Source organism: Oryx dammah, unplaced genomic scaffold, assembly GCF_014754425.2.
Source record: "Oryx dammah isolate SB20612 unplaced genomic scaffold, SCBI_Odam_1.1 HiC_scaffold_23, whole genome shotgun sequence".
NCBI classification, from domain to species: domain Eukaryota; kingdom Metazoa; phylum Chordata; class Mammalia; order Artiodactyla; family Bovidae; genus Oryx; species Oryx dammah.
Window position 1 is genome coordinate 128873430 of NW_024070207.1, and position 11998 is coordinate 128885427.

An 11998-nucleotide genomic window follows, 5' to 3' on the forward strand; every position below is an offset into this window, starting at 1 on the left:
TCTCCTAGAGAAATGGAAATAAAAACGGAAGTAAAAACAAGTGGGCTCCAAAATCACTGTAGATGGAGATTGCAGCCATGAAATTAAAAGACGCTTACTCCTTGGAATGAAAGTTATGACCAACCTAGACAGCATATTAATAAGCAGAGACATACTTTGCCAACAAAGGTCAGTCTAGTCAAGGCTATGGTTTTTCCAGTGGTCATGTATGGGTGTGAGAGTTGGACTATAAAGAAAGCTGAGTGCAGAAGAAGAATTGATGCTTTTGCACAATGGTGTTGGAGAAGACTCTTGAGAGTCCTTTGGACTGCAAGGAGACCCAACAAGTCCATCCTAAAGGAGACCAGTCCTGGGTGTTCATTGGAAGGACTGATGCTAAAGCTGAAACTCCAATATTTTGGCCACCTGATGTGAAGAGCTGACTCATTGGAAAAGACCCGGATGCTGGGAAAGATTGAGGGCAGGAGAAGGGGACAACAGAGGATGAGATGGTTGGATGGCATCATCGACTCAATGGACGTGGGTTTGCGTGGAATCCGGGAGTTGATGATAGATAGGGAGGCCTGGCGTGCTGCAGTTCATGGGGTCACAAAGAGTCAGACACGACTGAGCGACTGAACTGAACTGAAACAAGTGGGACCTGATTAAACTTAAAAGCTTTTCACAGGAAAGGGAACTATAAGCAAGGTGGAAAGACAGCTATCAGAATGGGAGAAAATAATAGCAAATGAAACAACCGACAAAGGATTAATTTCCAAAATATACAAGCAGCCCATACAACTCCATACCAGAAAAACAAACAACCCAATCAAAAAGTGGGCAGAAGAGGTAAACAGACATTTCTCCAAAGAAGACATCCAGATGGCTAAAAAACACATGAAAAGATGCTCAATATCACTCACTATTACAGAAATGCAAATCAAAACTACACTGAGCTATCACCTCACACCAGTCAGAATGGCCCTCATCCAAATTTCTACTAACAATAAATGCTGGAAAGGGTGTCGAGTAAAGGGAACACTTTTGCATTGTTGGTGGGAATGTAAATTGATACAGCCGCTATGGAAGATGGTATGGAGATTCCTTTAAAAACTAGGAATAAAACCACCACATGACCCAGCAATCTCACTCCTAGGCATATACTCTAAGGAAACCAAAATTGAAAGAGATACATGTATCCAGTTGTTCATTGCAGCACTATTTACAATGGCTAGAACATAGAAGCAACCTAGATGTCCATTGATAGACGAACAGATAAAGAAATTGTGGTACATATACACGATGGAATATTACTCAGCCACAAAAAGGAACACATCTGAGTCAGTTCTAATGAGCTGGATGAACCTGTCACCTATTATACAGAGGGAAGTGAGTCAGAAAGAGTAAGATAAATACCGTATTCTAACGCATGTGTATGGAATCTAGAAAAATGGTACTGCAGAATTTATTCACAGGGAAACAATGGAGAAACAGATATAGAGAACAGACTTATGGACACGGGGAGAGGGAAGGAGAGGGTGAGATGTATGGAAAGAGTAACACGGAAACTTACATTACCATATGTAAAATAGATAGCTAACGGGAATTTGCTGTATGTTTCAGGAAACTCAAACAGAGGCTCTATATCAACCTAGAGGGGTGGAACGGGGAGGGAGGTGGGAGGGAGTTTCAAAAGGGAGGGGATATATTTATACCTATGGCTGATTCATGTTGAGGTGTGACAGAAAACAGCAAAATTCTGTAAAGCAATTATCCTTCAGTAAAATAAAATAAATAAAAGCATCTCATACACACATGCACTCAAGGAGACAAGACCTTCTCCCAGATCAGCTGAATTTGGGTACCTCTGAGGCTTCTGTCTCAGCTGGAGTTTCCTGTGCACCACAAACCAGACCAAGGAGAAGAGTCAGGAACACAGCCTTCATCTTGCTGACTTTTGTGGAACTTCTTCTAGAGAAGCTGAGGGTGTCCCAGGTGTTTGAGAGGTTGTGAATTGGTCCCACCTCTTATAGGATGGGTTTCCTGACAGGATACACAATGATCAAACAGAGCTTAATTACAAGACCTTGGTTACATAGACATCATCTTCTGATATCCTGGTTGGCAGGTGATACTTTTTTGCAATCTGTGGTTTTTACAAAGAGATTAATTTTAAGGGAAAGCTTAAGTTGATCTGGACATTTGCTTTCAGATTAAATGAGAAATCACAGGACATGTGAGGTATCTCAAGGGCAGTGATTTATGTTCTTTTATACCCTCAGTTTCCAAAATGGGACAGACAGTCCAAGACACATAGCCACGACTCCCGTATTATGACTTTAACACTGAAGAGGTCTGTTTAAGCTTCTTTTCTAAAATTAAAGATGGTACTCTTTTGTCCAGTTTAAGGAGATTACTATATGGTGTCTCTGCCAGGAATCGTTTATCAGGGCATTCCTCAGAGGAGTCTATATATTTTTTGTTTTGAAATTGAAGTGTAGTTGATGTGAAATATTGTATCAGTTAGAGGTGTACCATATAGTGAGTCATAATTTTTATATACACCATTTATAGTGGCTTTATTCCCTCTGACGTACAATGTATCTTTGAACATTATTTGTTTTATACATAGTACTTTGTAGCTCTTACTCCCCTCCTGTTACCTTAACTCTGTTCATTTCCTCTCCACAATAGTAATCACTATTTGTTGTCTGTATCTGTGAGTTGTTCCTATTTTGCTATATTAGTTTATTTTTTAGATTTTACACTAAGTGGTATCATATAGTATTTGTCTTTCTCTGCCTAACTTATTTCACTTAGCCTCATACCCTCAAAATCCATCCAAGTTGCTGCGAATGGCAAAATTGTCTACTTTTAATTATTGTGTCATATTCCATTGTGTGTGTGTATGTAACCACAGCTTCTTTATATTTTTATTTTTATATTTAAATGTCATGAAATATCTTCAATAAGATCAAATTCTTTTCTCCTACCCTACTCAAGGATCCCTCCCAAGTTCATCTCTACAGTTTTATTTTGCCTTTGAGGTATAACCTAGTCTCCCTACAGTGGGTAAGGTTTCTGCCTTACCTGTAGCTCCAGGTTCTTTCAATCTTCCTCCTAAACTATCCACACATCAGGGAACCTAGATGAAAGAAACCATGGACCACTGCTCTCTAAATTATACTCACTTGGACAGTTTGCTGTCAGAACAATTGCAGCCCTATGATAGTCATGTTAATAATAATAATAAGAAGAAAATGGTGGATAGTGTTTAGAGATATTAAAATATAGAAATGGAACTGAAGTTTTGCAACTGAGCTCTATGAGTTTTTAAAACTAATTTATTTGAGATACAACAAAGGTTCACCTATTTCAGGCATACAGTTGATAAGCATTGTATGAGTAGAGCTGTGAAAATTGTTTCCCCAGTCAGCATGGTGAGCATTATCTATGAAGTTCAAAAGTATCCTGGGGCTCCCTGGTCATCCCTCTTCCTGCTGCTTCTCAACCATCTTCCACCTGGTTCTGGGAACCCACTTTTCAGTTTTCTGACACAATTCACTAGTTGATATCTTTTCAGTTCATGTGCAGTTCAGCTGCTCAGTCATGCCCGACTTTTGCGAACCCATGGACTGCAGCACGCCAGGCTTCCCTGTCCATCACCAACTCCCAGAGTTTACTCAAACTCATGTCCGTCAACCATCTCATGTCATCCAACCATCTCAACCTCTGTCGTCCCCTTCTCCTCCTGCCCTCAATCTTTCCCAGCATCAAAGTCTTTTCAAATAAGTCAGTTCTTCACATCAGATGGCCAAAGGATTGGCGTTTCAGCTTCAGCTTCAATCCTTTCAGTGAATATTCAGGACTGATTTCCTTTAGGATGGACTGGTTGGATCTCCTTGCAATTCAAGGGACCCAAGAGTCTTCTCCAACACCACACAGTTCAAAAGCATCAATTCTTCAGCACTCAGCTTTCTTTCTAGTTCAACTCTGACATCCATACATGACCACTGGAAAAACCATAGCCTTCAAGGATGGACCTTTGTTGGCAAAGTAATGTCTCTGCTTTTGAATATGCTATCTAGGTTGGTCATAACTTTCCTTCCAAGGAGCAAGTGAATTTTAATTTCATGGCTGCAGTCACCATCTGCAGTGATTTTGGAGCCCAGAAAAATAAAGTCAGCCACTGTTTCCCCTGTTTCCCCATCTATTGGCCATGATCTTAGTTTTCTAAATGTTGAGCTTTAAGCCAACTTTTTCACTCTCCTCCTCCACTTTCATTAAGAGGCTCTTTAGTTCTTCTTCACTTTCTGCCATATTCCGTTTTGGAACCTGCCAATTTCTACAGAATGTGGTTTTCTGTGTAGTATCATAGATTTCAAATCCCCTAATTCGTTTCTCCTTGCCCCCATCATCTTTTATTTTTTCTTCTTACAAGCAGTCTTCATTCAGTCATGAGTAAATTCTGCCATGTCATGGTCTTTGGATTTGGGTAATGACTCTGTCCCCAGTGCCTACAGCTGTTTAATGAATGAGGCAGTGTGTGTCCCAGGAAGTTTTGTTCTTGAGGCCAACGTGCACTGCCTCGGGTGTGCTTAGAAGGAAACAGGCATCAACCAGCATCCCCTACTCTGGGACTCATTGTACCTTAAATACCCGAAGAAAGGAAAGATAGTCAAGGTGGGGTCGATGTTTAAAAAAAAAAACAAAAAAACCTGGCATACTCGATGACCTTCATAATAGTCGTGGAAACTGTTAGGCTGCAGGTGCATGTGGACAGGGCAAAATTTCCTCCAAATGTCACAGACGGCAGCTTCCCCATAGAAGGGCCCAGTCCTGGCTTGCCACTGTTTACCTTCGGGTTTATGTCCCTGTCTTGGTTCCCATATTTATCACTTGGTGTCTCTTTGTTCTTTGTTTTCAGCTCAAGGTGTGTGTTCCTTAATTCCTATGTGGGTTCTTTGTTCTTTAGTCGGTCAGCCTCTGGACATCATCCTAGATCATCATGTTTGATGTCAACAAAGCGAATCGGATTTTCCACTGCTCCACCCTACTCTAGTAGCTGGTGAGTGTTAGCTGATGCCAGAGAAGGCAATGGCACCCCACTCCAGTACTCTTGCCTGGAAAATCGCATGGATGGAGGAGCCTGGTGGGCTGCAGTCCATGGGGTTGGGAAGAGTTGGACACGACTGAGCAACTGAACTGAAGTGAACTGATATATGTATAGCCTCTTTTTTGGATTTCCCTCCCATGTAGGTCACCACAGAGCACTGAGTAGAGTTCCCTATGCTAGTTCCCGATTTTATACGTAGTATAAACCATGTGTGTGTGGTATCCCATCTCCCAGTTCATCTCACCCCATGCCTTCTGCCTTGGTGTCTATATGTTTCTTTTCCAAGTGTATGTCTCTGTTTCTGCCCTGGAACTTGTCATCTGTGCCACTTTAGTCTATTCCTCATACGATACATTTGTTAATATGAGATATTTGCCTTTCTGTTTCAAACTTTCCTCACTCTGTATGGCAGAGTCTAGGTCCATCCATATCGCTGGAACAGGCTGAGTAGTATTCCATCTTGTATATCGAGTATTCTTGCCTGAAGAATTCCATGAAGAGAGAAACGTAGTGAGCTCCTCCAATGCATGGGGTCACAATGAGTTGGACATAACTGTGTCAGTAAACCATAACAACAACCACATATTATCCATTCCTGTGTTGGTGGACATTTAGTTTCCTTGCCTGTCCTGGCTTTTGCAAATACTGCTGTTGTACATTATGGTACATGTACCTTTTTGAATTATGGTTTTCTCTGGGCATATAGCTAGTGGAGAAGGCAACGGCAACCCACTCCAGTACTCTTGACTGGAAACTCCCATGGACAGAGGAGCCTAGTAGGCTGCAGTCCATGGCGTCACAAAGAGTTGGAAATGACTGAGCGACTTTACTTTCACTTTTCACTTTCATGCATTGGAGAAGACAATGGCAACCCACTCCAGCATTCTTGCCTAGAGAATCCCAGGGACAGAGGAGCCTGGTGGGCTACAGTCTGTGGGGTTGCAGAGAGTCGAACACGACTGAAGCGACTTAGCAGCAGCAGCAGCTGGGCGTATAGAATTTAACCTTATCTGCTGGAAGTACCTAATCCTGTCTAGGGGATAAGAAAGCAAATGATAGCTCAGTTGGTAAAGAATCCACCTGCAATGCTGGAGACTCCAGTTTAATTCCTGGTTCCAGAAGATCTGCTGGAGAAGGGATAGGCTATCCACGCCAGTATTCTTGGGCTTCCCTTGTGGCTCAGCTGGTAAAGAATCTGCTTATAATGTGGAAGACATGAGTTCAATCTCTGGGTTAGAAAGATCCGCTGGAGCAGGAAAGGCTACCCACTCCTATATTGCACTTGGACAATTCCATGGACTCTGTAATCATGGAGTCACACCTAGTCAGACACCACAGAGCGACTTTCACTTTCATAGAATTTTCAAGGATGAAAAATGGTTTAATGTGAATCATATGATCCTGTGTCAATGGATGGCTTTCTCCAAGTTTAGTGATAATTCTTGTTTACTTCTTGGGTATGAATTAAATCTTGAACTGCAACTTTATGGAGCATTCTACTCAATGTCTTTGACAGATAAATTCTCGTGACACATCCTTCCAGTAATGTGTCCATTTCTACAGGAGTGCTAATTTCAATAAATCTGTTTATAATTTTGTCATGTTGTTTATTTGTGTAATATGTCATGATAATACATTTTTAATAAATACAGTTATGAAAAGATGCACAGTCAAACACATACAAGTGTGTGTATGTACATATATGAATGAAATTCGCTCAGTCATGTCCAACTCTTTGTGACCCCTTGGACCGTACCCTCCATGGAATTCTCCAGGCCAGAATACTGAAGTGGGTAGCCTTTCCCTTGTCCGAGTTATCTTCCCAACCCAAGTCTTCCGCATTTCAGGCAGGTTCTTTGCCAGCAGAGCCACAAGGAAAGAATGAATGGAGTGGGTAGCCTATCCCTTCTCCAGTGGATCTTCCCAACACAGGAATTGAACCGGGGTCTCACACATTGCAGGCAGACTCTTTACCAACTGAACTATCAGGGAAACTCATGTATGTATATGATAGTTCCCAATTTTTGAGTTGTTTATATCACGTCTTGGCCTTCAATATCCTTGTAAGAGATTCACTATGTTGCTCTGTGTTCAGTTACCTATGTGTACTTCCACTCATCCAATCCAGCATTTCCAGAGGTAGTGTGAAGACCAGAGTCAGAACTCCAAGGGCATACATTCTGCTAAAAAAAAGTGCAAGAACTTAAACTTTGGCCTTGACCTCCATTACTACCAACTAAGCCATAGAAACAAGCTTTGGCTTGGCCAGCTCTAGTACATTTGGAGGCCATGTCTATGCAGAAACCGAAACATTTATTCTCTTAGATATTACTTAATGTACGACCATTTTCAAGCTCTTGGACTAAATCTATGAGCTTTGGCTCAATGCTTGGAATAAGTTGTCCATCTTGAGTATCTGCTAGATCTTCTATGTTGTAAAGAGCTTGACCACCATGGGGAGGTGATCAGTGTGCCCCACCCATGACAGTGGGAATGTCCAGTCCTTCCAGATATTAGCGTCCACTGCTCTTCTAAGCCTAAGAGGATGGAAGACCATCTTTAGATGTTGTGAATAATTTCAACTTCCTGACTGAGCTGTCAGTTTCTTGTTCCTGCAGACACTGCCCTGACTTCCTGTTACTATGCATTGACCGAGACTCAGCTGCTGCACACATTTGGTTCCTAGTGAGGGAATGTTACCAAATATCAGTCCTTCAGCTCAGTTGCAGAAGTGCTGGTGTGGTCAGAATAAGCATGTGTTCTCAGTTGTGGCCCGTGGCATCTTCCACTTTCTCTCTATGAAACGCAGAGAGTGGAACACAAGATCCTTTCCCTGTGATAAATACGATGCTTTCTAGGGGCAACTTTCTGGAACAGATTGCCCCCTCCCGCTGCAGTAAGGGGATCCATACCTCTGTCCCCTGTCCCATGATGGTTTAGTCTCTTTTTCTCCTTCTCCCGTCAATACCTCTAGGACATCTCTATTTACCCATCCTCAGAATTGTCTCTGATGGAACACGTATCCCTTAAAAGGCATATGTTTCTGGATGGGTAAATTTAACATGCGTATTTGTGTGTTTTAAAATGGAGACCTTAAGAAAACTCCATTGTGAATTAAACTAATTTATTTAAGCCCTCAGAAATCAAATGCCACCAGACAGGACATGATTAGTGACCAGGAGAGATGAGATGCAAAAAGGAGTGTGAATGTGAAGAAAGAAGGATCATGTTAATCAGGAACCAGGAAAGTCACCTTCTGGTTGTTGGTCTTGATTCCAGGGATATGAGGATGTGTCCGGTCTTGGTGACTCTTCTGTAGGTGAATTAAAAAATAATAATAATAATAATTAGTAGAGTTGACTTTTTGACATCCACCACGGATGAGGCTCAGGCAGTAGACTGTCCAGGGTACAGGAGCTGCTAGCTGATCCAATGTCAGAATCCTGGTGGACCTCACTAATGCACATCTCTGTAATGTGGGTGGGGGTCCCTGTGGAATTTTCCCCAGGAGGTACATATGGGGCGACTCTTCCCACTTGAGATCGATTCTAGGATGAATGGTTTCTGAATTCAAGTTCATGGGAAAGGTTCATCTCAAGATGGTTTCTTGTATCTGTGATTGGGGCAAGCTCCTCTAATTCCACGGCTTTGTCTTTAGGGTCTTCAAGAATCAATGTTTAAATTTTTATTTTATATTCAAGTATAATTGAGTCACAGAGTTGTGTTAGTGTGGTAGTACTGCAAGGTGAATAATTCATACATACATATGTTAATATCTGGAGAAGGCGATGGCACCCCACTCAAGGACTCTTGCCTGGAAAAGTCCATGGACGGAGGAGCCTGGAAGGCTGCAGTCCATGGGGTTGCTGAGGGTCGAAGACAACTGAGCAACTTCACTTTCACTTTTTACTTTCCTGCATTGGAGAAGGAAATGGCAACCCACTCCAGTGTTCTTGCCTGGAGAATCCCAGGGACAGGGGAGCCTGGTGGGCTGCCGTTTCTGGGGTTGCACAGAGTCGGACACGACTGAAGTGACTTAGCAGTAGCAGCATATTAATACCTATTCTTTTTCAAATTCTTTTCTCAATGAAGTTTTTTTTTTTTTTTTTCCTACAGAATATTGTGTTTCGCTTCCTCTGGTGTATAGTACGACTTTCTAGTGTATCCATCTTGTATACGGTAGCTTACATCTGCTACTCCCAAATTTCCAATCCTCTTCTTAGCCAGCCTCCTGCTCCTTGGCGAACACAAGTGTGTTCTCTATGCCCGTGAATCTGTTTTGTAAATAACGTCTTTAATTTATACGTTAGATTCCACCTACAAGTAATACCATGTGATCTTTTTTTCTCATCCTGACTTGCTTCAGTTAGTATGATAATCTCTAGGTGCATCCATGTTTCTGAAAGCGACATGATTTCCTTCTTTTATGACTGAATAACAGTCTATTGAATACATGCAACACATCTTTCCTATCCTGTTCACCTGGAGGCTAAAGTTTTCCTTCGCTTTTCATCTTTCTTCTGTTTTTCTCTACAGAAATTTAAAAGCCACACATCAGTCTAGATCAGTGTCATTTTCAAATCTCTCTGAGGCATAAATTAGAAAGTTTAAAAGATTCCACTTTAAGAAAGTCTTCTTCTGAGGGGGAATATAATTCAAAGGCACATTTCAGTGTGGTTGGAAGGCCTTTACTGGTTCTATCAAAACGATGTGAGATGAAACACGGGTGTTGCAGGAACCACAAGCTCTATTTAATCCACTTCTCCTAGAGGGGGAACGTTTGTGGACAACCAGGAAGTCGAGACTGACGAATTGGTTTCTACCAGCTTGTGGCCATTTGGGCTTCTGTCTAACGACTTTGGTCTGCACGATTCCTGCAGGATAAGGCTCTCTCACCAAAGATACTCAGCATTGATCAACCAACAAATTTACAATTTAATATGGCTCAGAAGAAGAGAAATAACCTAATGTAATCAAGTTCTCTAGTTACAGAACGCAAACTGAGGGGACAGAAAACCATTACCTACGAAATTTGGCAGGTATGAAATCACCATGCTTCCTTTTGAATTATTTAATGGGAACAGCAGTAGTAACAGACACTTTTCACTTACACTGAGGATATTTTGAAATACGTGGCTTTCCTCAGGGAAGCTAGTCATCTGGGGAAGATGAAAAAGACAGAAAAAAATTACACAAGATTACTACCATTCCCCAGAATTTCCAGGGCTTTTTCTTTTTGTTTAAGTAAGAGATTGTATAAAAGATTATTTATGGAGAAAGAAATTTTAAATAAATTGATTTGTTTCCTAATAATATATTTACTGATTGGGTGAATGATACATTTAGGGAAAAGTATAATTCCATTACCACTTTCAATGAAATTCACCAAATTTTCTCATCAATCCCTTTCTCTTCCATCAGCTCCTGGAACTTCTGCAAGCCTTCCTCTTCAATATTTGGTTTAACTGAAAAGTGCCATGCAGAAAACAGAGTTTTTACCTCTTTGATCCCAGAGAAATTTCTGGATACAGAACAAGAAGTTGAGTGTGCAAGTCAGATTTTCACTTGTTACCATTAATCCTCAAACAATTTCCATTTTCCACAACACAGTTGTCTTCCGTTTGTCTTAAGAATTATTCCCCGTCCAACTCTGTAGCTAAACCCCACCAGCATTGGCAGCAGAACCCAAAGACTCACAAGAGCTCCATGGATTTGGGGCTCCATCCATCACAGTATGGATCCTCCTTCGTTCTTTATCAAATTCCTAGTTTATGTACCTGCCACCCCTGTCTTGTTCTGGTCCCAAATAAATAGGAAACAGGGTTCTCCCCTGAGAGAGATATGTTCACTACGTCAGACATAATAATGGGAGATAATTTTTGCTGTTGTTGTTAAATTAGCCCACTGTTCTCACTAGTAAATTTTCTGTAATAGACCTATGCTGTTCCAATGATATTCACACCTTTCATTGCTTCTACATGGCTATTTAGGCTGACGTCAATGTTCATAAAAACAATGATTTGAAAAATTGAAGAGGATGAATATTTATTAAGCAAGTTTCTGTTCCAAGGCTTTGAGTGTACTGTGAAACTGGTATCAATTGAAGCCATTGAGCGTAGCCTCATTATAGCCATGGCTTGAAATAAATTGAGGTGTTGGGGAAAAAAAAGGAAAAAGAAAAGTAGACACCAATGCAACATTTTAATTTTCCTCCCATTAAAATTTTTTTAAAAAAATTAAGTATATTTAGTGAAACTCAGTTTATATTTAAATTATCACAGGTGGGAAAATTTTGAAATTTCTGATGATCTGACCCCCTCTAACCCTATGAGCTCCTCTTTCTGGGTAGATTACTTTCCAGAGCCCTTAATTCCATGAACAAAAAGACCTAGGTCCTGTAGACTGAGCAATGGATATTGTCACCATATAATGACTTTATGGGTGAAAATAGTAAGGATGGAAATGTTACATGATCTTGTCCTTGTGAATAGGAGGATGTTATACGAACCAAATAGTCCAGTCAGTACTGTTTTCTTGCTGTGTTCATCCACGTTGATGTTATGTGCTACCAGCACGTTTTTGGATGCATAAAGAACTTCAAATACATTTTCACCTTCATCTATGAGAGAGACAAAAGATGCATATATACGACCTTGCCTTACTTTATTGTCAGTTGAATATATTGTGACATTTTGAATGTAGTAACCACAGTACATGCTATACCGATCTGTGTCTCACTCCGTGGGTGGGCTGAATGCAACGGTTGTTATGACAGCAAGTAAAGCAGGCAAGACTTTTCCATTCCCCAATTTTCATACACTTGATTGGATACACTTAAACTGTAGTGAAATATGTACCATGTAGGCCATGTAATATTAGGAATATGTTTTGGGGCTGTTATTA